Raw genomic sequence first — 24,499 nt, 5'->3', positions numbered from 1 at the left:
ACACCAGCGCACATTTGCACAGGCGTCGACATACGGCTGGTCCGATTCACGGATTCACTCCAAGAAAGCCTTGACAGTATTGAAATTATAGTAATTAAATTACTTGTTGCTGTTATGAGGATGCAATGCATAACTTTTGGGGGCTGGTAATATAGTAACGTAACCAATTGCTTCAAGCGAGTAATTTGAAGAAAATTACTCATTATTTTCCCAATTACTTTTGACTTAAATATAGCATATCCGCTTGCCTTATGACATAAAAAATGACCGAAGAAGTGGAGAAAAAAAATAACAGGGACGAAGCAATCAGTGCCAAACTTAAAGCGCGGGAAGTTCCACAGATCTCCAAGATTTCAAAGTATAGTGCTGTAAATATAGGGCACATGAATCGTGCCCAAATAATGAACTTTCCTTAGTATAATTTTGAAGTAATCTCATTAACTTTCAACTGTCATAGTAATGTGATGTCGTGACTTTCGGCCAGCTGTAACCTGTAATGTAATTAAGCTACGCTTAAAATGTTTAGAAACATAATTAGTAATCAAGTAAAGCTCGTTCGTGATTATGAGGGTTGGCCCAGGTATGTGTGTTAGTGAACCTTCCGTTTATCTACAAAAAAAAAAAAAGAAAAAGAAAAGGAGCTTGAACTATTGGGGGCCTGAACTTTTCGGGGTAGATAAAATGCCTTTAACATGGTATGTGATGCTGTCGCGAGTGCCTGTGCGCATGTGCGTTGGCATCAGTGGAAGATTGATGTTGTTAGTAAACCAAGTTGATAGTCTGCGCTCGTCTTGTCTACTTCTTCTACCGGTATTCCGTACCCTGCGCAGTTTTTTTTTTTTTTTTCAGTTTCAGTTTCAGTAAACAGTAATTAATTTTATTAGAAATTTTACCGTCTCTGCTCCACGAGAACGGATGGAGCGGCGCTCCCTCCAATCGCACAGCTCAAAAGCCCTCCGCAGTTGAGGCTCTCCTCTCCGAGTCACCCACGAAGTGGCGCCTCATCGCGGTCATCGCGAGAACCAATCACACCGCGCCGCCGGGTCTCCAGCGCGAAAGCAGTTCTCCACCGGCGCGCCGAGGTTCAGAAGCTGCGCGCTTACCGGCGGCGGCACGAGGCATCGCATCCTCGCGGAGGAAGTGAAACGGATTTCTCTTCTTCTTCCTTCTTCTTCCATTCTCTCTCTCTCTCTTTCACTGCTTCTCCTCTCCGAGCAACGAGAGCACGCGCCGACGTTCAATCCTCCTCGCCGCCAGCCCAGCCGGTTTCACCGAGCGATCCACCGGTGTAGCAACGAAAAATAAGGCAAAGAAAGAAAAAAAAAATAGCCCCGCGAGGGGCCCACTACAGACTCGCAGGAAAAGGACGACACCAGCCGAGGAAGGCAAGCCCTCCCGACGCGACGAGAGAGACCGCCGGCCGAAGTGCATCACGCCGACGGGCGCGGATAGTCGTCGCCGTCGCGCCCACCCCTGATATCCCGGCGTGTGCCTACCCAGTCACCTACGCTTGGGCGGATAACCGGCGTCGCCACACTGAACCGAAGTAGTCCGTTTGTGGGGTGCCTGCTCCCGACATTGCCGCGACACTTGTGGTGCGCGCGCATGAGAGTGCAAGAAGAAAGCTCTCCTAAACAACAAGTCATAGTTGTTTGATCCTCTTCGCGCCTACCTTCGGGGTAATCGACGCTATTCGTGGGAAAACGAAAACAGCAAGTGTGCGTGTTGAGTGTTGTTTGTGTGCACGATTGAAAGGTGGGAGTACTTCTCGTCTACCGGATCGTGCTGTTCCCTACGAAGGTAGCGTGTCGAATCGCACGTGTCTTTGTGCCGCGTCGTGTTCGAGTTCAGTCGCGCGCGTTGGCGCGCGCGCTCCGGCGTCTCCGCTGTCAAGGACGCCGAGGGCTTCGTTCCGCTCGAGGGAAGCGCGGGACACTGCCACGACGCGAGGATGCTGTCACAGTGAACGACGCGCAGGTGAGTGTTGTCTTCTGTGTTCTCACAGTGCGGATTGCGCGCAATTCTATTTGTGATCGATGTTCTGACTTGCATCAATGCCATCGACTGTGTCGACAGTTCGAGTCTGGCTTGATTCACTGAACTCATGATCCGCCTTAAGGAACATGCTTGTCTAGCTCTTGTCTTCCCTTGTCTTGAGCTTCTCTTATTCACCATCTGCACAGAATGCTTGAGCGCGTGCCAGTTCATGGTGATGATAATTTTCTATCTACGACACACGACAGACCTCAACCATGGCATTTCTGCTGTAAAACCAGCTAGCTGAATCTGCCACCTTAGAAGAGATCTAGCCACCTTGCATCTAAGGAACGTTTGATTAAATAAACAGTGGCGAAATTACGGGCGCTGGAACGTCGTCAAGTGCACGCGCAAATGCACTTAAGACAACTCTGCACCACACTGTCTACCAGGGGCGTAGCAAGAATATTTTTTTGTGGGGGGAGGGTGGGGGTTAAACAATCTATGTATGTTCTTGCGTGTGCGTGTCTATATAAACACATGCAAAATTGAAAAATATCGGGAGTGCCTGAAACCCCCCCCCCCTTTTTTTTTTGCTACGCTAGTGTTATCTAGCAACGCTGCCGACTGTGGGGGCGTCGCATTATGGCACGCAATTTTAACAAGCAGCAATAATTGAGACTGCAAGCGCGCAGTTGTGTCTCTCGACAGCCAGTTATAAACCTGAACACGCAGGCACAACGGGCCCCAATCCAACAACACGCATTCCGAGGTGGTTCGCGTGCTGAAACGAATGCTGCTAGCGGAAATTCGATTACACAACACGATGCATTCTAGGCGCAATCTGAAACGACTCAAAACTCAGTGAACGCTGGTTTCAGATCACTTCACTAACAATCGCCGAACATTCTAGCCCCTTTCAGATATTTCATAGATGTCTCCTATAGGCACACCGGTTGTCTGAACAAGGATAACATGAAGTGAAGGATGCTCTCTGATGTGAAAGAACAAGGATAACATGAAGTGAAAGGATAACATGAAGTGGAAGATATAATACAGCGTAGGAGTAAACCACCTGCCTTTAATACTTAGTTTCGCGCAGCTACTGCAATTCGACCTAGTCCTTGGTGCAAACATCACGATGTTTATCGCGTGCAGTGTCAACCTTCTCGCGACCTTGACAACGCTCAAAAGCGCCGCGATGCGGTGTTTCGGCCCTTCAACAACCAAAAGGTCCGTTGACTATATTTAATTACGTAAAAGCACTGTCCACTTATTAACACGCTAACGGGTAATGTTGCGATTACTCCGTTACGATTACCAATAACATACGCATTTACGGTACTTACAAGCCTTTCTGTTCTCTCTCTCTCTCTACGTTATTTACAGTCGTCATTTCTCCGCTAAACTTTTCTCGTAAGGACCAATACGCCACTAGTGCTTAAAATCAGGGGGGTTTCGGAAGCACTCAGACCCCCCCCCCCCCTTTCCCCACCGCCTTATAGTGCGACGCTGCAAGTTCACGAAAATGTTCCAGTGGGTCTCTGCTCTATAGAACCGGGAGTAGCTTTTTCTTGTCAGACATGATCTTTCTTCGTCTATTTCCCATTCAGTTATGGCACCGAGCTCTCGTAGTTACATCCCCGAATCCTGGGAATGAATCCTGTCATGGCCACATATTGTCACGATTAATAGCCGGCAGGACGACAGAGGACAAAGAAGCAAGAAGCACGAGCTGTAGCTCTGGGCTCTCTGAGGAAGACGACGCTGAGGCGTCTGCTCTTGTATTACTTGAATACAACCAACTTGTCTTCATCGTCGCAACGTGGTCCTGTATCTTGTTATTTCCGCGTTGCGACAATATTAAAAAAAGAGCACTAGTAACGCGTGAAAACGATACGCCATAGTTATTTATAAAATGAATATTTCTGACACACACGCCTAGACTGGGTTTCAACGTAATCTAGATCCGCACTGTGGCACAAAGGTACTGCTGCACACACGAAGAGAGTGACGCGCCACACATGCGTTCGCGTGATAACGTCTTCTCATTGGTCCACGCCAACTCCAACTTACACTCCAATCTCGCACTAACAGCCAAACTAGCAAAGCACACACACACACACACACACACACACACACACACACACACACACACACACACACACACACACACACACACACACACACACACACACACACACACACACACACACACACACACACACACACACACACACACACACACACACACACACACACACACACGCAAACGCTGTCCACGCGACAAACCCGTTTCCCAACACTGCTGTGTGTTTCTTACGTAAGAACGGACAACACAGCCAGAGTTTCATCAGCGAGCGAAATCCGCGACGCAAGTTATCGCACACTGCGCCGGTCATCCAAGAAAGGACACAATCTGCCAAGCGTAGGGAGGGGATTTGCCTGGCTTGTCCTTTTCGCCTACGCTAATCCCGAGAAAGGGTGGCCCTTTTCGCGAATTACGCAAAGCGCAGCCTCGATGTGAGCGTGCATGTACCACGCCGCGGTACACGCATAGCTTTCGAGCGCTTATATACGCGACGAGGAGCTCTAGGACGTGATTTGCCGCCTAGACTCGTGGATTATGCCGCATGACGTATGTCCAAACGTTGAGGCGGGACTTGAGTGTGTCGGCTTCGGAGTGCCGGTCCACCGCGCGAAATGGTAATTCCTCGCGTCTTTTGTCAGCGTTGAAGGGATTAGGAGATAGCCACGTGACAGAAAAGGGTGGATCGAAATGACGCCAACGTTTCCAACTCCACGGCCTGCCTTACCCAAGTCTTCACTCGAAACTTTAAGTGGACACATAGGGCGAAATAATAAATTAGTTTACGCTGATAAATTCTCCCATGAAAGCTGTAGCGTCGTTAATTAATAGGTGAGAAAATCAATGTCAAAAGTATCGCTTTTAAATTTCCAGCCGAAGTCTCCCATGGTGACGTCACGGAAGTATCGCTTTTAAATTTGCAGCCGAACTGTCTCCGATGGTGACGTCACGGATTTCAAAGTGCTTTATTTATATTTTGACCATAATGGCTCGATGAAATTTCTTCAAACTTGGTATGTTAAGTCTCTATGACATCAAGGGTACGTTGTTCTGAATCATTAGTTTCTCTTTGTAAAGCAACATAAAGCTGTAAGCAACGAAAATTTAACTAGCGTTGTTGCACAATAAGTGAGGTGACCGCCGTGGCTAGGAATCAAGCCTGCGACCTCGAAACCAGAACAACAACTAGAACACTATAGACCGAACCAAAGCTGCATGTACGCGTGTGAGGTAGACAAGATGCGTAGCGTACTATCAACACGTATGTATGAAAATTTAACGACTTCGGGATCGGCTTGCGCAACAGCAAAAAGTGGCCTTTGAGGTACAACGCTTCAGAGCGATACGTTTTTCTTTAACTGCGTTTGTTCTTGTTTCTTTATTAGTGTTACTTATTTTTGCGAGTCCTTTCTGATAACTAACGTTAATGCAGCCGGAAAAAAGCAAGTAAGCACGCGCATATCGTGTCTTAATCTCGTCGTCGTTCAGAAGAATGTTTCTATCTTTCCGAATGTCTTGCGCAGAGTTCTTCCGTTCGAATTCTGCGCATCGGTGATTTCGAAACTAGCTTCCTTTAAGGAGAAGCGGTCGTGGCTGAAGAACATTTCTATCTTATCATATTTCTGAACAGTTTCCTCCACTTAACGCTGTACTGGTCAGCTGCGTAGCCCTGCGTTCCTTCTCTTACTCTCTCTCTCTCTCTCTCTACCTCATATCTTTTTCATGCAGCAATTAAATCTTAACTCGACGACAACCAGTGCAAGCCGGAGCGCCACTTTCCTGATATTCTTCCTTTGACTCACGAAATCCTTATTAACGTCGATTATTTTCTCTTCGCTTAACTGCGATACCGCATCCGTCGTCTGCCTCCTTTTTATTTTTTTATTTTTTTCGTCTGCTCGACAGCTTCGTAAAAACTATAACCTGCTTAAAGCACTTCCTGCTCACTTCTTGAACGAGAACTCAAGTATGACTCTCCTTTTCCTGCTGTCTTTACAGAGATCGCTCTTTGCCGTCCATATAGTTCTCTTCCATCCGCATTTTTTTAAACTTACGGAAATAGCGTGAGCACGGTTCATTTGTTAAGGGTATAGCAATATCGTCAAACAAAGGGACACAGCCAAGCGACTTCATTTTTGCTCTTTTTCTTCCTTCTTTTCTTTTTTTTCATCGAAGAATGTCCTTCGCGAGTCCCTCGGGTGATATCTGCCACGAAGAATGAAACTGCCATCAGCAATTTAAAATTGCGGTTGTTTCTTGAAAGCCATATGGAGGAAGTGGATATATATATATATATATATATATATATATATATATATATATATATATATATATATATATATATATATATATATATATATATATATATCCACATCCACACCGCACTCTCCTTTCCTTTCCCCACCTCCTATCTGTGAAAGCAACAAGACTTCATCGACACGATTTAACATTTCTAATTAGTCCAGGCGGGGCTGATTTGTTTGCACGTTTTTTTTCTCAGTATCCCTTCGGCGCGGATTTAAAACGAGTCTGTAGTTTTTCTCGGAAAAAGAATGAAAAACTGCCTTACATATTTCGGAGCTTTCCTTTTTTTAATTACCGAAGCTCGTCTGCGGCTTTATATTCAGTATTTAGCGAAAGAAATGACGAATTTGATTTCAGAATTCGCGGCTTTGTTTCTTAATGAGAAGGATCGGATCTTTGTTTAGCGGGAAAGAAAATCGCGGCGTTGTCTCTATAGCGCGTCAGCTGCACCCACAGTTCAGTTAAGGGTGAGGTAAGGGAAAGAATAAATGAACCTACAGGGACACGTCACTCTATTCAAACTTTGACGGTATTCAATTGGACGAAAAATTTCTTGCTTGTCTATATTTGTTCAACTGTTGATCTTTTTCTTGTCTTATTAGCGCAATTTCGCGTGTTTATTTTCACGAATATATATTCTCACTGCTGCAATGATATGACGCAGTATTTACCGAATGAATAAGGAATGAATTTGCAAACATAGGATCAAAGCTCGTCCTATAGAATTTTTTATGGTTGTGTTGATTTCTGAATGCGGAAGATTTAATTGCATAATGTTCCAAAGCATGATTTCCATGGCATGATTTCAAGGCACTCAGTATTACATTCCAAGAAATAAAATGAAGGAATGTGTTGTTTCGTGTGAGTTACAGTAATTAATGCTAACTAGCGTGTAATTCAATATCTAATTATTCTTCAATCAGTCAGCTTCAATTCTTGCATAAAAGGAATAAACTATTAGGCCCAAAATGCATGCACAGTTTGTTTTTTGGTTGGATGCTTTTCGAGTGAAGAAAAACAATCCTCTTGACGTCGGTCCTGGAACGTCGCACGTCGAACGATCGCCGAACGTGGTAGTGTCTCTAGCAAAGTGATCATCTGCAGCAGTATACAGCATAATGAAGTTAAATAAGCGCTAGTTGTCCACTCAGGAAGCCTGCACGAATGTGCACACTAAGTTTCAGGTCATTTGAAGAAACATGCGGTGCGTGAAGCGACTTCGAAGTGGATGTGTACAATTGTACACACCGTGACTGAAAGGGTTAAATGATGTAAATGTAAAGAAATGCGTAGCTTAACACTTAGGGTGTCGCGTTGCTAAGCTCCAGGGCGCGGGTTCGATTCCCGGCCACGGTGGCCGCAGTTTCAATGGGGCCGGAAAACAGAGAACAGCCATGTACTTAGATTTAGGTGCACGTAGAACAATACAATGTGGTCGAAATGGATCCGGAGTGCCCCTACGGCGTGCCGCGAATGATGTCGTCGTTTTTGCACGTAAAGCCCTGGAAGTTATTACACGCACATACACACGTATGCATATGCACTGTGCGCCATATCACGCGGACAAGTCGTTCATATAAGTCTCATAGGTGTCTATGATATCTATGATATCAAATGATATCAGTGCCTATTACATAACACCTTTAAAGCCAGGAGTATTTAGGGAAATAAAATTATTATTATTATTATTATTATTATTATTATTATTATTTTATTTTTATTTTCAACATACTGTTAACCCTTTGCAGGGTTTTTACAGGAGTGGGAGCAAAGAAAACGAAAAGAAAAACAGAAAACATTGACATCAATAGTAACAATAAATTTTGGACCGAGCAGCTTTTCTGAACAAGTTCAATTAAGAAAAAGGAGACTACATGCGCGAAATAGAGTTATTATTATTATTATTATTATTATTATTATTATTATTATTATTATTATTATTATTATTATTATTATTATTATTATTATTATTATTATTATTATTATTTACGACAGCGCGACCGTTTAGAGAACACCCGGCCACCCTGAGCGTCTTCCCCTTTGATATATGGACAATTTCACGCTGTTTACGTGGAAAGCAAAACAACAGTCTGCCCTGCCGTGTATTAGGGTCACTCTGATGAATTGAGCTAATTACACCCTCTAGACGCATGAGTGTCCGTCGCTCTAACGCGTCTTTGTAAAGTTTACAGAGGCACCGTCATCCATGAGGTGTGTGTGTGTGGGGGGGGGGTGAATTTGATGTTTTCACGTGCCGAGACCACGACTATGAGGCACGCCTCATAACGGACGATTCCGCATAAATTTTGTCCACCCGGGATTCTTGAACGTGCACCTAAATGCAAGCACATGGGTGCCGTTTGCCCCCCCCCCCCCCCCGCGCCTACTCATCTGTATGTAGCCATCGCGGCCCGGACTCGAACCCGCTTCCTCGAGCTAAACAGCGCTATATATATACACACTATACCTGCTAAGCTATCGCGACACCGAAGCTCGATCCGTGCGAAAGGCTGGCCGAAATAGACGCGTTGGGGGCAGCTCTTTCTTGAAGTTGACTTATACGGTGCTTTACGGCACAGGGGCCAGTGATGACCAAAGAACGCCCGGTCATGATACAGGATCTGGTCAATGATAGTGTTTAATGATTATATAGTATAAGGGCCTAAACTTCTGCGCACTAAAGGTGCGTCAGACGTGCAATTATTAAAATTGTGTGAGTGAAGTGTAACGTGCCTGATGAGACTGAATGACAAGCTCTTTCTTTGCCGTCCTTATTATGGCGTGTTCTGAAGAGCTTAACGGCACCGCTTCCTTATACGTACGACGTTTCCAAGCTTTTTTCAAAGTTTCGAGCCAAATTACGAGTCATAGATGGCGTGTGACTGCGGTTCCGTGATGCGCGCGCATTTTCGAGCGTAGCATTTTTGTTTTCTTTTATTTTCTTTGCAACCACCGTGCGTCAAATGAGCTCGTTCCCACGTTCGACGACCATGCGTGCATCCAGTGAGTCATCCAGTGAGTGAGCGTTAAAAAGTTTCTATACTAAGTTTCTCCTGTAGGGGGCCTTTATAAACGAAGTCCTCTCACGTAACTATAATCTCTTTCTCGCTGCGGCTTAATAACCTCTCACCGGAACGAAAGAGCGCGTGGAAATCTCGCTTTGAGGATGACGGCGAGAGCGCTTTAAGTGTTGTGAGAAAAAAAAAATCCCTAAACGACGTGAAAATAGCGCGCGGTTATTCTATCCAACTATTCTCACCGTCGCGTTTTTTTTAGTATTTAGTTGTTTTTTTAGGAAAAGCACGAATGAACTCGTACACGTTAGTATACGTATAAGTTTCGTCCTAATTGGATAAGCTGGTTAGGATGACGGGCGCTGGCGGAAAAGACGGTAACAATAGCTTGAAGCCGAGAGCAGCCTCACTGCACAGAAACACGTCATGTCTGCAAGAACCGGCGGAATAGGCAGCCGTGGGACGCAGCACATTTAGCGCCACAATCTTCGGGAGAGCAACACTTTTAGTGGGTAAGCTTGATTGCTCTGCAACGTAAAAGACCGTTGGTTATATGAGCTACTTCATTACGCTGTCCAGCGTAATGAAGTGAATGAATGACAGCGTAATGAAGCGACTCTTTGCTGTACAGTCGATACGGTAGGTCTTTCTGGTCCCATGAGGTTTGACTTCCAATTATTCCTTTCGCGGGCGTTAGCATTTTCTCAAAGGATTTAGCATCCTTCGAGTTCTTACTCTGTATTTCGGGACCATTCACACAAAGTATTACTGCACATTAGCTAACATGGGACTGACTGCCACAAGACTAATTGAAATACAATTTGTTATTCCAAGTAAAAAAAAAAAGGGGGTCATCGATGACTTACAGTACCACCGAAAAAGTAAAGGTGAATCCAAGTAATTAGTAATTGGTTATGCATATGCCTTCAGAGGTCACAATCATGAACCTTTATGTTTGTGAGTGATCCCGGTGGAACTGAACCTTGGGCGATTTAGCAACAATTCATTAAGAAGGTATTAACAGCACATAGACGATAAGGAAAAAGTACAGGATAAGTGCAGGACACCACTCTTTGACTCTATAGTACTTGTCCTGTCCATTTTCTTTGTCTATGCGCTGTTAATACCTTCTTTAATGGACCATTTCTACTGCATTGGCTCAGGTATCAGAATAGGCTTGAATTTGCTTACGAGCACCTAAGGTATTAAAATGTGTGCATGTATTTATTATTTATTTATTTACTGCGAGGCCAGACACCTACCGAAACAACAGCAGCCACTTCCTAAGAACGCACGAGTGCCGAAAAAAAAAAAAAAGGATTCTTTGCGATCCCTTCGCGTATTTCTTTACTGACGTCATTTGCGTGACGGAAATGACGACAGTGTATTCATAGTAAATACTCCGGCATAAAACTCTTTCGTGATAAAGAAAGGTCGCTTTTCGTGTCTCCTACGAAGCGATGGAGTTGTGCTTTAAATGTAGTGCTGCGCGAAAAAAAAAAATGCTTTACGGTTCGCGCAAACACGCCATACGAAGAAATAATGGCGTTCAGTCTACCGAAAGCTGCTTTCCAAAAGGAGATCTTGCGCTCCGTCGCTCCCATCCGCGCTTCGCGCCGAATCGATATCGCGAGTGAACCGACGTCGACGGTTGTTTGTCCTCTTGTTGCTTCAAGCGCGGCTGTTCACAGTTCCAAACAGCGAGCTCGCTTTTCTCGGCCGTTTTTCTTTCCCGAGTCGCTCGCATTCGAGCCTTCGCCGTACGACTGATAAAGCGTAATCGTGTTTAAACGCACTGCTAATCCTCACTCGGATGTTTTTGTTTGTTTGTTCGTTTGTTTGTTTTGTTTGTTTGTTTGTTTGTTTTGTTTCGTTTGTTTTGTTTGTTTTGTTTCTATTCTGTTGCGTTGAAGTGGCGTCAGATGGGGACATAGGTCGGCCAACTCACTCATGAGTCGACTCACTCAGACTCATATCGAGCCATGAGTCTGAGTCTGAGTGAGTCCGGGTGAGTGTGAGTAATATTTTGGTGAGTTTGAGTCCGAATGAGTTCGGTTGAGACAAATTTTAGTGAGTCTGAGTGCGAGTGAGTCCGGTTGAGGAAAAGTTTGGTGAGTGTGAGTCCGAGTAAGCCCTAAGGGCAAAATACATTCCATGAGTGAGTCTGAGTGAGCTCCAAATTTTTTGCCGACCTATGGTGATAGCTACTCAACTTCAGCCTTACTATTAGCCTTACGGCGGCTCATATTGATATTCACTTCTGCTCACAGACACTTCAACACACTAGCGTCCATACGTCAGCTCAGTATTTATTGATCAGAGGCGTGCCTTGACCCCCACCCCCCACGCAAAATTTTTCAAAAGAAGTTCTTGATAAAAATATCTCGTGTGAGTCACATCTATCATAAAAATGCTCTTACTAGCTTGCAATTATTGATAATACGTATTTGAAGGTATGAGCGATTATTTGACTTTTTTTATGCATTTCCCCGCCATTAGCCGTCTGCCATTGGTCAAAGTCTTCGGGCCGCGCTTTTTGACCAATGGCAGAGGACTAATGGCGCCAAAAGGCATCAAAAAGGACATACAATCGCAATAGAATCATTCCGCGATAGCAATCCTCGCATTGGAAATGCTTTTACATAGATATGATAAATTTGTCGATTGCTGCAGTTCAACTTTCGAATGGAATAACCTCGGTACATTTTTTCATAATCGGTGCCGCCAGATATGTCGCGAATACGAACATGTTATGATCGACCTAATGTATGTGTGCCAGGCCCGTGGCCAGGAAGTTTTTTCTTTGGGGGCCCACTTGCTGAAAACCTTGACTTTTTGAGAAAAAGACCTATATTAATTATTTATTTTTGGTAAAAACACATACTTCGCCAAAATTTCGGGGGGGAGGGCTAGGTCCCCCCCCCCCCTGGCTACGGGCCTGATGTGTGCACATATCTTATCGGCAGCAAGATGGATGTATATGTTAGCGATGTAGCAAGGTGAAACCGATTATAGTTTAGCAGGTGAAGTAATTCGCACAGGACATATCTCGGTTTTCTATCCGAGTATTATAGTTCACCCTGCTCAGCAGGACTCACTCACTCACTCACTCACTCACTCACTCACTCACTCACTCACTCACTCACTCACTCACTCACTCACTCACTCACTCACTCACTCACTCACCGCCAGTTTCTCTCTCGCCTGTTTGTTTGCCCCTTGTGCGCTGGAGCCGCCCTAACAAACAAAGGAAAAAGAAACACACGAAGTTCTTGAGAAGCGTCGAAACCGCGCTTGCGCGCTCGCCTCTTCAAGCGGTCGAAGCCTGGTGAAGCGGGCGGAAGGGAAGTAATTTTATTACTGGCATCCCGGGTCACGTCGACAGCGTCTCCCGCGGGCGTCTCTAGCCATGCCATCTCCACCTACTTCTTCTTCTTCTAGCTTGGCAGCGTTTTCTTCGAGTCGCGCTGGCACCCTTCCCCGAACACTGCTTCCTTCGCCCTCCTCCTCTACCATCCTCCTCTCCTGGGACGGCAGCAGTTAGGGTCATTAGTTCCACGAGGATGCTTCTCGGGCTGTTCCTTTTGTCTCCGGCACAGCGGCGCCGTGGAGTTGATGCTTCTGTTTCTTTCGGGGACCCTGGGCAGCCGGCCGGCGTAGAAGAGTGGCAGGCGGCCGAAGCGAGCGTTTTTGGAGAGGGGGGCGTGGAAGGCGAAAGGGGTGGGCGGAGGGGGAAGGGTAGGCGTCGGAGTGGACGCTCAAGAGCTGATGGACTTGCTTGCTGTGTATAGTCTTCTTGTGAGAGAGGGTTTCTGGAAGAGGGGAGGGCTGCATCCTGCGATTCGATGATGAGTTCGTCTCTCTTCGGTGGGAGGGGAGGTTCTGGCGCGCGCGTGCTTGCGCCATCGAGTCTTCCGCTCGAAGGGACGCGCTATCGAGCAGCCTCTTGGCCATTTCCACAGAGCAAGCGTTTTCGCATCAAGAGCATGACGAAGGCGGCCCAACTGGTCTAACGCTCTCCGACTCGAGCGAAGTGCGCTGTATTGCGTTTGTTTGTTTGTATTTCTATTGTTTTCCACTTTAGCCTTTTTCTTTTTGTCCACTCTGCCCGTCGTCGCTTCGTTTTTCCCACAGTCGTCAGCAAAGTCGCCGCTTATCCGAGACTCTCGTTGTTACAATTTCTATATGCTCTTCCTTATTTTATGATTCAATTGATGTCGAAGTTTGCGGAAGCCCCCTTGTTTTGGGGATCCGCAGGACTTGTAATATGGATAGCCTTACGGTAATAAGGGCGCGTGGCGCCATGATATTGTGTGATGTCAGACGGGATGTTAGCGTATAACGTGCTACTCAACCAACAACCTCGCGCGAACTTGCATAAGAAAGGTATTCATTACACAATACATTGATTCAAGAGTAGATCAGTGCTTCCATTTGGCTAGAATGCTCTCATGTCAGTTAGGGCAGAAACAGGCGCGCAGTTGTCGTCCATGGCAATAAATATGAGCTTAAATTAAACATCACCTTACATACATGCCCATATAAAAATCCTTCCGCTACTCTAACCCCCAGACACATGGAACAGGTAGCCCATGTGTACTGGGAGACTCCCCTCAAACAAAGTTGGACCCACCCTTGAACAAAGGGAAACATTAAGGGCTGTTTTCAGTCGTCGGTAATTGCAGAGTCCCCTCAAAAGGGAATTCGAGTCCTCATTCACGAAAGCGAACTCGCGGAAGCGACGAAAAGATTGAAACACGAACTATAGGCAAGAGAAACAAGCTCCGATAGCATGGGCCTGTTTGTTCTTGGGGCTACGGAAAGAAGTGGTTCCAAGAAAGGCTGCTAGTAAAAACAACCGCACAAAAGCAAGGCTGAGAATAAGGCGGAGGCCTTTTCTGATACGATGGTTCTGCAGAATCGAAGACCATTAAGACGTGGCTTTGCGCTCGCGTTTAGGGTGCTTCCGGTGTATATACGACCCCCCGAAAGTCGCCATTTCGGAGAGGAAAGGGCATAATAAGACCCTTCAACGTCCACAGATAATATAAAAAACACACACACACGAATCGAACATACACGGACTGGCAAACGTTAGGCATTGCCCGTTGTCGGAGCCAACTGTCGTTTCTTTCCGTTCCACATTTTATTTGCTTTTGTTCTTCGCCAATGGCCACTCCGGCAGCTTAGCGACGTTTCGTCGTCGCCGCGAAGAGCCATTCTTTCTACGCTTACAGCCTCTGAAGATACGCTGGGAAAGAATGGAACGAGGGGTAGGAGTCGACTAAGCGAAGTAGGTATACATATAAGCGGGCAGGAGAAAATGGTTCGCCAAGCACATGTTCGGCAGGCGTCAGCTCCTCTCGCTACCTCTGCAACAACCTAGTGTATGTGCGCGTGCGCTTTTCTTTGTTTCATTCGGACGAGCAGCGAGAGAGTTTGCTCACATACCCGTAGAGGTTAGGAGCGCAAGTCCAACCACCGCGCCGGCACATCTTCGGAGAGAAGGAACAGCAGATTACTACGTTCGACGTCGGACCTCGATGCCATTTAGCGGGTCAATAGTACATAGTCGTTCGAGGACACGCGTTTAGGGGGCCAGGCAGGCCGGGGGAGAGGGGTTCTCACGCGGAGAGGCCCGGGTTTACCACGTTTTCGGCGAAGTGCCACCGCAGCGGCCTTGCTCTCCGGCGGTGACGTAATTCGCGGAACCAATGGAATCACAGAGGAGAGGAGTCGACTGCTGATCTTGGCCTCCGGGCGCTCGTGTTTTGGAAAGCGTACGCATGTATAAACTCATAAAAAAAACTCGCAATAAAAAGATGTGTGTAGATACAAGCGAAAGAAGTTCGCAGCAGCGAGCGAGCGAGCGGGCCGGGCCAGGTCGATAGGCGCGTCGAAGAATTTGGCGGAAGGAAATGCTAAAGGATGGCACTCGGCAACGAATACAGAGAGAGAGAGGAGGTTAGAGAAGGAGGGAGAGAGAGAGAGATGAAGAGAAGGCGAGGACGAATCTCTCAATACGCGCAACCGCTGAGGACGACATCGACGGCCGGTCGTTCCGTCCGCGCAGCGCGTGGGGAATTCGGTCGACGGCGTCGTTCTGAGGTCCGCAGTCGACGAGAGTAATTGCGTTGTCCCCTACGGGACCCCTCCCCTTTCCATCGAACGGTCCTTCTACATCCGCACGAAGTTCTCGCGGGCTGATGACATAGCTAGAAGCCGCACCTCCATGGTGGCGCGCGAGCTTTAATTCCGCTTTCGCGTCGTTGTTCACCCCCCCTCCCCCTTCCCACTCTTGCCCGATCGACACATGGTTCCGCCAACCCGTTGGCTTCAGTGAACCATCGATGACAGTGCGAAGGCAGCGGGCAACGAGACGACTAAGCGTGGCACAGGAGGGGGAGGAGGTTTGAATGTCATTTCTCGGTTGGGACAACACTGGAAACTCCTTGGGGAAACAGCGCGAAGAACAGGACTCGAGAAAAGGCGGTGGAACACCTCATGTCTGGTTCAACATCAACGTTTTAACGTGATATCGTCAAAGAGCTCATTCAGCAGAAATTCCGGTGTAGGGGTCGCCGGTTGAGAGCGAGAAATCGCCGTTGTCCGTGAGCGGAAATTCGAGATAGATGGAAATAAACGAATAATAAAATTTTCGGTTCGAGCGGAAATCTACCACGCCTTCTGCGTGGCAAGCAGGTCTTTTACCACATAGTCAAGCTATTGCTTAGGACTGCTCCAGAAAAAAAAATCACAGCATATCCACGGAGTGAATGATGATGAGTGGGCGAAGCTGCGGAGGTTCATCGGTAAACCGTGAATCTTCCGTGAATTCTGCCCAGTACATCATCACCGACGTGAGATCGGGCGCGTTTATACTAAAGGTTCGATGAGAATTATGACGACTTGCAGCTCACTTTAATTTTACATGTACGCTGTGAATTTTCATTGTTTAGAAAACCATTGCTTTAGAAAACATCTGGCGTCTTTCGTTAAGCAGCTGGCGTCTTTTCGTTTTGCTTTACAAACATCTGGCGTCTTTCCGTTTTGCTTTTAGAAAACATCTGGCGTCTTTCATTGGTTTATTTCATCAATCAACGGCGTTTTGAACAAAATTTTTATTGTTTAATCACGCACAGGATAAATCTCACCAGGCACTACCTTGGAGGTAAACAATGGCTGCTAATGGGAATGAGAGACAGAAGAAGTCGGCTTTTAGCTAACACTTACACTTCTACTTCTACTAACGTTTCCTACTGGAACATGCCAATGGCTGCTAATGGGGAATGAGAGACAGAAGAATTCGGCTTTTAGTTAACGCGCACGCTGCGAATTTTTTATTGTTCAACAACGCACAGGAGAAATCTCCTACCGCCACCGGCACCACCTTGGAGGTCAAGATCTGGTACTAGCGTTAAGACTGGTTACGCACTACGACGGGCACGAACGGGTGCCGGTTTAGGGAGCTTCGCCCCTAAAAAAAACAGATAAAACCTTATACGAATGTCAAGCAGCACGAGGAGTCTCCTTAACCCATGTAATGCGTGGCAGAAGGGTATAGAATCGCGCCAAGCGTCAAAACATGTGAACTGCGCAACGAGTGGGTGGTTTAAATGCCCATCTATTACAAAGCGCTCAGACATATTTAGTCATCATCATCATCAAAAGCATCAACAAAGTGAGCAGTTGCGTAGGTGCGCGTGTTGCCTTACGGACGCGCAGTGGGTACTTCGTTGATTCGAAAAAAAGGAAGAATTATGGCGTAGTGGGCACTTTGCAAAGGTCCTTGCAAGTAAGCACTCGAGGATAGTTTGAAACGGCCAATGTTATGCGCACAGACGTTCCTTTCCATGCGACACGGTTGAGGTGTCCGCCGGGAAGCGAGGCCGGGCTAGCGATTGAGAAGGCGATGCGAACGCGGACCGATTGCGCGATCGCGTTCTGCTCTTGAGGCGAAGCTCAAGCGTCCTCCAACTTTCTTCATCATTCGAGGTTCGAAATATTCAGATAAACACAACCCAGCGTTGCCTTGTGCATCGAACTCACAGCGAACATTGCCTTTACGAAAAACAAATTCAGTAAAAGCCCGTTAATTCGGATTTCGCGGGACGGGAAAAACTGTCCGAATTAACTGAATTATGGAAAGTATCAAGAAAACAGTAGACAAATGTCGATTACATCAATGCACTTTCGTTATCAGGATTAATACGTGAATCCAGTAATTATTTTGCGTAAGAGCAGTGCAAAAGGCGCAATTTTCGTCATTTGCGAGTTCGTACTCAGTGTGAACGCAGCTCTAGACCACCGTGTCCGAAACGTGCTCTGAACCCGTACCTTGTTATGTACCGACAACGTGATTGTGGATGGCGACCACGCCTTCGTGAAAGTCCACGGCCGTTTCGCCTGTCCGCGAACGCCGTTTCCGTTCCTTTCCGTCGCACATTTGTGGCGAGCGAACTAACGAGAATTTCATCCCATTGAACAATGTATATGCTGGCCGGGACCAGATAATACGGCCGAATTATCCGGCTTTCCGAATTAATGAGCGTTTACTGCAGTGGCGTAGGCAGAAATTTTTTTCGGGGGGGGGGGGGGCGGGGGGGCACGCCCTTGATTCGACGTGTGGTCCGCGCATGTAAATGTGTTCGAGTGTCATTTTGTGCTCTGTATACCATGGCAGAAAAAAACTCCAGGGGGGGGGGCTGCACGGGCCCGGTCTGCCCCCCCCCCCCCCCACCCGGTTACGCCACTGTTTTAGTGTACACACGGGTCCACTGTTAAAGGGAACATCGGAGCGTGTGGCGCCTGCTCAGCGCCACCGTCGGCCGGCGGCTGCAACTAGATTCGCGCAGACGCAATGAGCACCGTGCCCGGTGCTCTTTCGTCGCGTCAACGGTTCGCTTCGCGACGATTCGCAGCGCAGAAGCAGACGGCAGCAGACGACGAAAAAGCAAGACTCACAGCGCGCACTGCGCCTGCGCGAAACTCGTTGCAGCCGCTGGCCGGCGGTGTCGCAGAGCTGCCGCCACACGCTCCGATGTTCCCTTTAACAGTGGACCCCTGTGTACATACTTATTCACAATATGCACACACATAACTTGTCCGCTACACGGTGTTGCCAGCTTTGGCTTACGCAATACATGACCAGATGACATCGCTTTCAGCGTGTGTGAGGCGTGAAACCTCGTACACGTTATAAAAAAAAAATAAAAGAAGAACACACACGCGATTGATAACGCCCAACGATGCACGGGTGCTATAAGACAGTCGCGCAAAATAATGCATGCCACTCATATCTGCTTCCCCTGAGTCTTTTTTTGTCGAGCGCGCGCTGAAAGCATTCCGTAATGAATTCCTACCAACTCGACCAGTTGTCATTACTGTTAGAATGCGATAAGGAACACACGAAAGATTTCAGGGTTTCGATAGCGCAAGTCATCTTGGAAGTCTTTTCATAAATCTTCCTTTTGTTACCACGCGACACGACAGGGGCATTATTAAGCGTCGTGTGTATTGTTAGTTAGCGTAGTTCTGTATTATTTAGCCATTTGTTACATAACTTTGCGTTACTTGATACCATGTAATACTTGTTGATTTAGTTGTACTCTTCGTGCATGACTGACCATCATATTTTTTGCTGTTTTGCCAACATGTAACGGGGTCGGGACCTCATCAAGCTGGTCGAAATTTTAATTATCGTACTCGTCCTTTTCAAATGAAATAAAGTTGATTGATTGATAGTGGCCAGCGCGTGCAGCTGTGAATGGCACCTTGCCTCAAGAATTTACGTTAAAATTCATTTAAGGCGTAAACTTTGCTTTAGCTTTTAAATAGTATGACGTGCAGTAGGGAGAAGCATACCTGAGTGTAACGGCCGCCAAGGGACGGAAGTCCGGTGGACTCGTGATAAACCAACGGCCAGGACACTTCCAAAAGTTCGTTCCACGCAAGTCAGCACTGTCACTCCCACGCGCCCAAACTTTTGCACGAGGCAACGGTATTGACCCGCGCATATCTGCAGCAGGTGCGCGTGCGCTTGGCTTTTCTAATAGCGACGGGACAACACCTCAGGCCAGGAGTCCACGACGCACGCTGTAATGATACAAATAATTGCAGTTTTACGCCGCAACACCACCATATCATTATGACAGTCGCCGCGGAGGGCTCCGAAAATTTCGACTATGCCACGACGCACGCCGTCTGCCGATAAAATGCCGTCTGTTCGGCCGTACCAGACGAAACTGCGGCGCAAAATCCAGACGATAATCCCCAACGAACTGCCGATTTCCAGAGGAGGATTCGTGGCCGCGTCGTGAGCCCTAAGTGACATGGATGAGTAGGCGTCTTAACGTGCGATACGGGAACGCCGGAGCCGAGCGATAACGAGGCACGCGCTCGCCAGTGACTCGCTTTTCTTGGTCGCGTCACCGCTGGTTGTACGCCTATCAGCCTCGTATCGGTCCAACGCGCGCGCGAATTGCGATTATGGCACGCCACGCATGGTACGCTGATGTTGTTGGTCTGCACGGATTTTGTGTCGCTGCGTGCTCGCACGTCATAGTTACCGAAGTGTGAGTGTGTATGGTGGTAGGGGGGGGGGGGGGGGGGGCGAGCTATCGTCACGCAGTCTGGAATACGTGGTATGACGTTAATTTTCATGTCGGTTGCTCAAACTGCAGAAGGGGCTGGGAGTGATACAGAAATCACTGCATGATAGCTTCAGTTGCGATACTGGATGGAAGGAGCACGCCATAGCATCGTATAGATCGTTATCTCGTACATTGGTGGCGCTCGCTTTCTTATAATCGCCCATCATGTTCCAAACAATACGGCCACACCAAATATTCGCTTTTTTTTTTTGCTTTTGAAGGGGTTCATTGCCGCTGTAATATTTGTATGCATACATACGTGTCTGTATGCAGATATCAAGTAAAAGCCTTAGATGCCTGATCAAATGCGCAAATCGACCGTCGGCGTTCTGCGGTATCGGCGCCAACCCGAGTGATGCAAAAAAGTCATCACCACGTGATGACGTCACCACATAACGTCACAAATTGCCCAAATTTGTGACGTCACGTGAGGGCATCATCACGTGACATTGTCGCTTGGTCAAGTGTGGGTGGATCACGGAAGGCAGTGTGAAACGATGTGAGGTACAGAAAGCTTGCAATGCCTCCGATCTTGGAGGCAGTGAAAAACGATGTTAGCTGCGGGAAGGTTTAGTAGAGAGGCGGCGGAGGATCGATACATCGACTTAGCAGAAATAGAAGAAGATAGCTTTCGCCATCGAGTCGTTTTAGGCGAAAGCATGAGGAACCCTGCGAGTCTTTTTTCTTTAAATGCTGCTATAGTGCTCGCTACGACAATATATGCTTCGACCCCCCCTCTCCGTAATGCCATGAGGCGCTGTGCATATGACTGTATCCACGAGCATGTAAGAGTGCTATACATTAATTAACAATGGGACACCTGTGTTTTATTTGGTTCACTGATCGAGGTTTGACTACTTTTTGCTCTTATTGGAAGAGTTCCTATCTTGTACAAGCCGAATGCGGGGACAGCTACCTTTGTCAGACATTTGCCATCAGTCTTTGTCATTTCTTGATGGATGGATGGATGGATGGATGGATGGATGGATGGATGGATGGATGGATGGATGGATGGATGGATGGATGGACGGACGGACGGACGGATGGACGGACGGATGGATGGATGGATGGATGGATGGATGGATGGATGGATGGATTAATAACTTTATTGAGGTCCTTCGGTGCGCGCGATTAGCGCGCAGCGTGCCGCTCCCACGATGTTTCGAAGAAATTAAGTTCGATTCGATTCGATCCACGCAGACACCTCCAGTTGTGTGACCGCTCGGAATGCAATGACTGGATGGCCAGGCACATTCCGGACAGATGATACGATGCGAATTACTTCTATTAAAGTGATACTGACACCAATTTTCGAAGCTGAATTTACTCTGCCATAGATATTTTGAATACAGAGATGGCTCTGAACGACTGTGAAGCTCAGTAAATGCGGGTATTTTATTTTGACATTAAAGTCTACTTTCTAATGGCGCACCCACCGACATCGAGTCTATCGTGACGTAAAGCTACAGTATCAACTCTGACTTCACGTACTAGTACGGCTCTAAAAGCGTATGAACTTGAGTTTGTTGGTACATAATCATAGTAGAAAACAGCGCAATACAACGAAGACAAGAAAGACCAAACAAGACCAACGCTGTCAGGCATTCGCCTGACAGCGCTGGTCTTGTTCGGGCTGTTTGGTATGGCCAGCTGCAATGACGTCAGGTAGCAAAACATCCAAAATGGCCGCTTGTGCGTCGCCAACGGGGCCACGGAGCGGAGCGATCGTGGAAACGTCACGATATCTAGCGCGAGCACGTGACGAGAAGCTCATACCGTGTCGTGACGTCTGAGTACGTTAGGAACCGAAACTAGGTTTTAAAAACGTATTGAAATTATTTTTGCAGTGTGCACTCACACTTCACACTCTCTAGGCTCTTGAGGGATTGGTCTTTCATTTGACGCAAAAAGAAAACAACGACAACTGAAATTTTTCGTGTCAGTAACCCTCTTAAAGATTCCCGAGCGTCTGCCACCCTTGACCATTTAGGACACCGCACTCTGAACAGGTTGCTAGACCACTACTTCAGAAGTTAAACGATAACATGAACAATATCTGACCAGCTTATCGTGCCCTGCTATGTGACAGCAAGCAGAGTTAAATAAAGGGTAGCATAAACCTAAAAGCAAAATCGTGCCACCGCTATTATGGTCAGTCCGTCTTCTTGCATACACTCAGAGTGAATTTCCTGGGGTGGAATCGCATGCGTCGACTTCACGGAGATCGCATCGTAGAGGCCCTGATGAATCGAGTAAGTCGGCTTGACCGAGCCAGAATCCATTATATAGCCAGTGACCGGCTATATTTTAGTCGGCTCTTACCGGTCACTAGACGCACCGGATCACTTTAAAAAACTGCTCTGAATACCTCTCGCGTCGCCCGTCCGTCCGCGACGCTGGTTAATATATCGGCCTGCCACTGCACGCGGCACACACGGCGCGTCCACGTCATTCGTTATAAAGAGATTCCCCGATTTCTGGTTTGTTTGTTCTTTCGTTTTTCGCGGCGACTCTTGTTATCTCACACCACGGTAACGACTACCAAGAATGAAAGGGCTAATGTTAATCACCAGGTGAGGCAGGAAAAAAGAAATAAAGAAAGGGGGTGAGAGATAAGCGAGAATTAAGCACTGCCGCACCAACCACAAGCACAAAGCAACATCGGTCTGCGGTCACTATTTCTTTTTTCCGCTGATAATGACCGGCGCCCGTCTGCGTACGCCACCGCACGCGCGGGCACCGCCTTAACGTGCACAGCGGCAGCAGCAGCAAATCGCGAAAGCATCAAAGCATGTACGGGACGCTCAGCGACCCACAACACCCGACGGGGCGGGAGTGAACCCGTTAAAGTTCTGTGGCGGGCGGTGGACCGCCGCGTGCGATACGGGCGTAATGTATGGCCGGGCGCAGCGGGCATTAAAAGCAAAAAGATGCCGCTCTCAGGGCAGTGCGCGTACAGTACTGCACAGCGCAGCTATGCAGTGCTTCGTCGTGCACGTTGTAGCTCTCAGGGTGGCTAGACCCCCACCTCCGCTCCTCCGCCCCTCGCATTTCTCGCGGACGACCGACCTGTCGGCGTTTTTACAAGTGTCACGCATGCGAGATGCGTGTCTCGGCGGCCCTTTTTTTTTTCCACCTGCCTCTGAGATCCGTGCGCCCGCTGGCTGGCACGGCGACGAAGTGTCCCTCGTCCTGCGCGTGGAGCGGTGCACCTTCGATTTTGCAGCAGAGCGGAAAGTTGAACAGCTAGTTGGAATACTTGCATGACTGAAGCAGCGCTAAAACACGAAGACAGCGCTCGTCCTGCGAACTCTGTTTTTTTTTTTTTTTTTTTACGTCTTCGTGTTTTAGCGCTGCGTCAATCATGCTTGGATTTGCACCTGGCGTGGTTTTCATTCTTAAGGCGAAAGCATTGGACTCCTCATCAAACGCGAAAATCGACCATGGGCGTCAACACGGGATGCAAAAAATCACCACATGATGACGTCATCATGAAGTCACACTCACCAATATTCGTGACGACGTGACGTCACATGTTCACGTCATCACATTACATCGTCGCTTGGTCGAAGGCGGGCCCGATCACGGAGAGGGTGCAAAACCAGGTAAGGTAAGGCAGAAAGGTTGCAGTGCCTCCGATTCTGGAGGCAATGCAAAACCACTTTAGGTGCCGAGAGCTTTTGGAAGGGTTTTTCCTTTTTATAGTGTCCGTTTAAGGCTCAAATGTGAAAAAGACAGCAACGCCGCTCCACCGTGACTGATATCCACATGTTTCGAGCGGCAGAGTCTGCTGCTCGCACGCTGACGCGCTGACGATGCATACACGGGCACATGCACGCACGCGTGCCGTCGATGATGTTGAAGACGGCGCGGCAAGGTGATAAGGCGGGAATGGAGGGGGGAGGTGTACGTTATGGGGCTGGAAGTTGATCAATTATACGCGTTCGTGCAGCACCGCTTTTCCCCTCTTCAGCCAGTCGCCGCCAGATGCCGCACGTTCGAGCGCTCGTACCCGATGAGGAGGCGAGCCGTTTTCCTTCCCGTGATAAGACGGCATAAATCAAAGGCTTGAGCAGCGCAGAGAGCACCACCTGCATGAGTGCGTGTGTGTGCTAGAGTAGTGTGCGTGTGTGCTAGAGTAGCGTGCGCGCCTAATGATGTGATCAGCTGCCGAGCGTAGCGCGTATATATCCCGCAATTTTGTCCCAGGATTTCTGCTATACGGACGCGATTCTCAGTCCTGAGAGGCTTTAGCGTTGTGATTGGGACATTGAAATGTAATGTGGAATTTTAATTAGTCGCATTGTGCAACCTTGTTAATTAGAAGACAATGTAAGCGCCACTAGTTGGACAAGTGTACTGTCCATCCATTTACATAATCATCTTTAAACGCTTAAACGTCATTACAAAGAACTGTATTAGAATATTTATACGTTTTGTTATATAACCTGACAAGCTCTTAA

General features: G+C 47.5%; 1 protein-coding gene across 2 annotated transcripts in view; it reads left to right on the top strand.

Moving 5' to 3' along the window:
- The first annotated feature begins 1,144 nt into the window (after positions 1–1,144).
- The window catches only part of LOC119404747 (uncharacterized), a 252,979-nt gene continuing 229,624 nt past the window's right edge, over positions 1,145–24,499 (top strand). The window contains exon 1 of one of the 2 annotated variants that reach the window (XM_037671412.2): positions 1,145–1,977. The gene's annotated coding sequence lies outside the window, so the exon portion shown is untranslated. The remainder of the gene's footprint in view (positions 1,978–24,499) is intronic. The other variant, XM_049419000.1, reaches the window with a different exon arrangement.

This window comes from Rhipicephalus sanguineus, chromosome 9 (genome assembly GCF_013339695.2).
Source record: "Rhipicephalus sanguineus isolate Rsan-2018 chromosome 9, BIME_Rsan_1.4, whole genome shotgun sequence".
NCBI lineage: Eukaryota > Metazoa > Arthropoda > Arachnida > Ixodida > Ixodidae > Rhipicephalus > Rhipicephalus sanguineus.
Note: the sequence above shows the minus strand (reverse complement) of the source record. Positions and strands in the feature narration are given on the sequence as shown.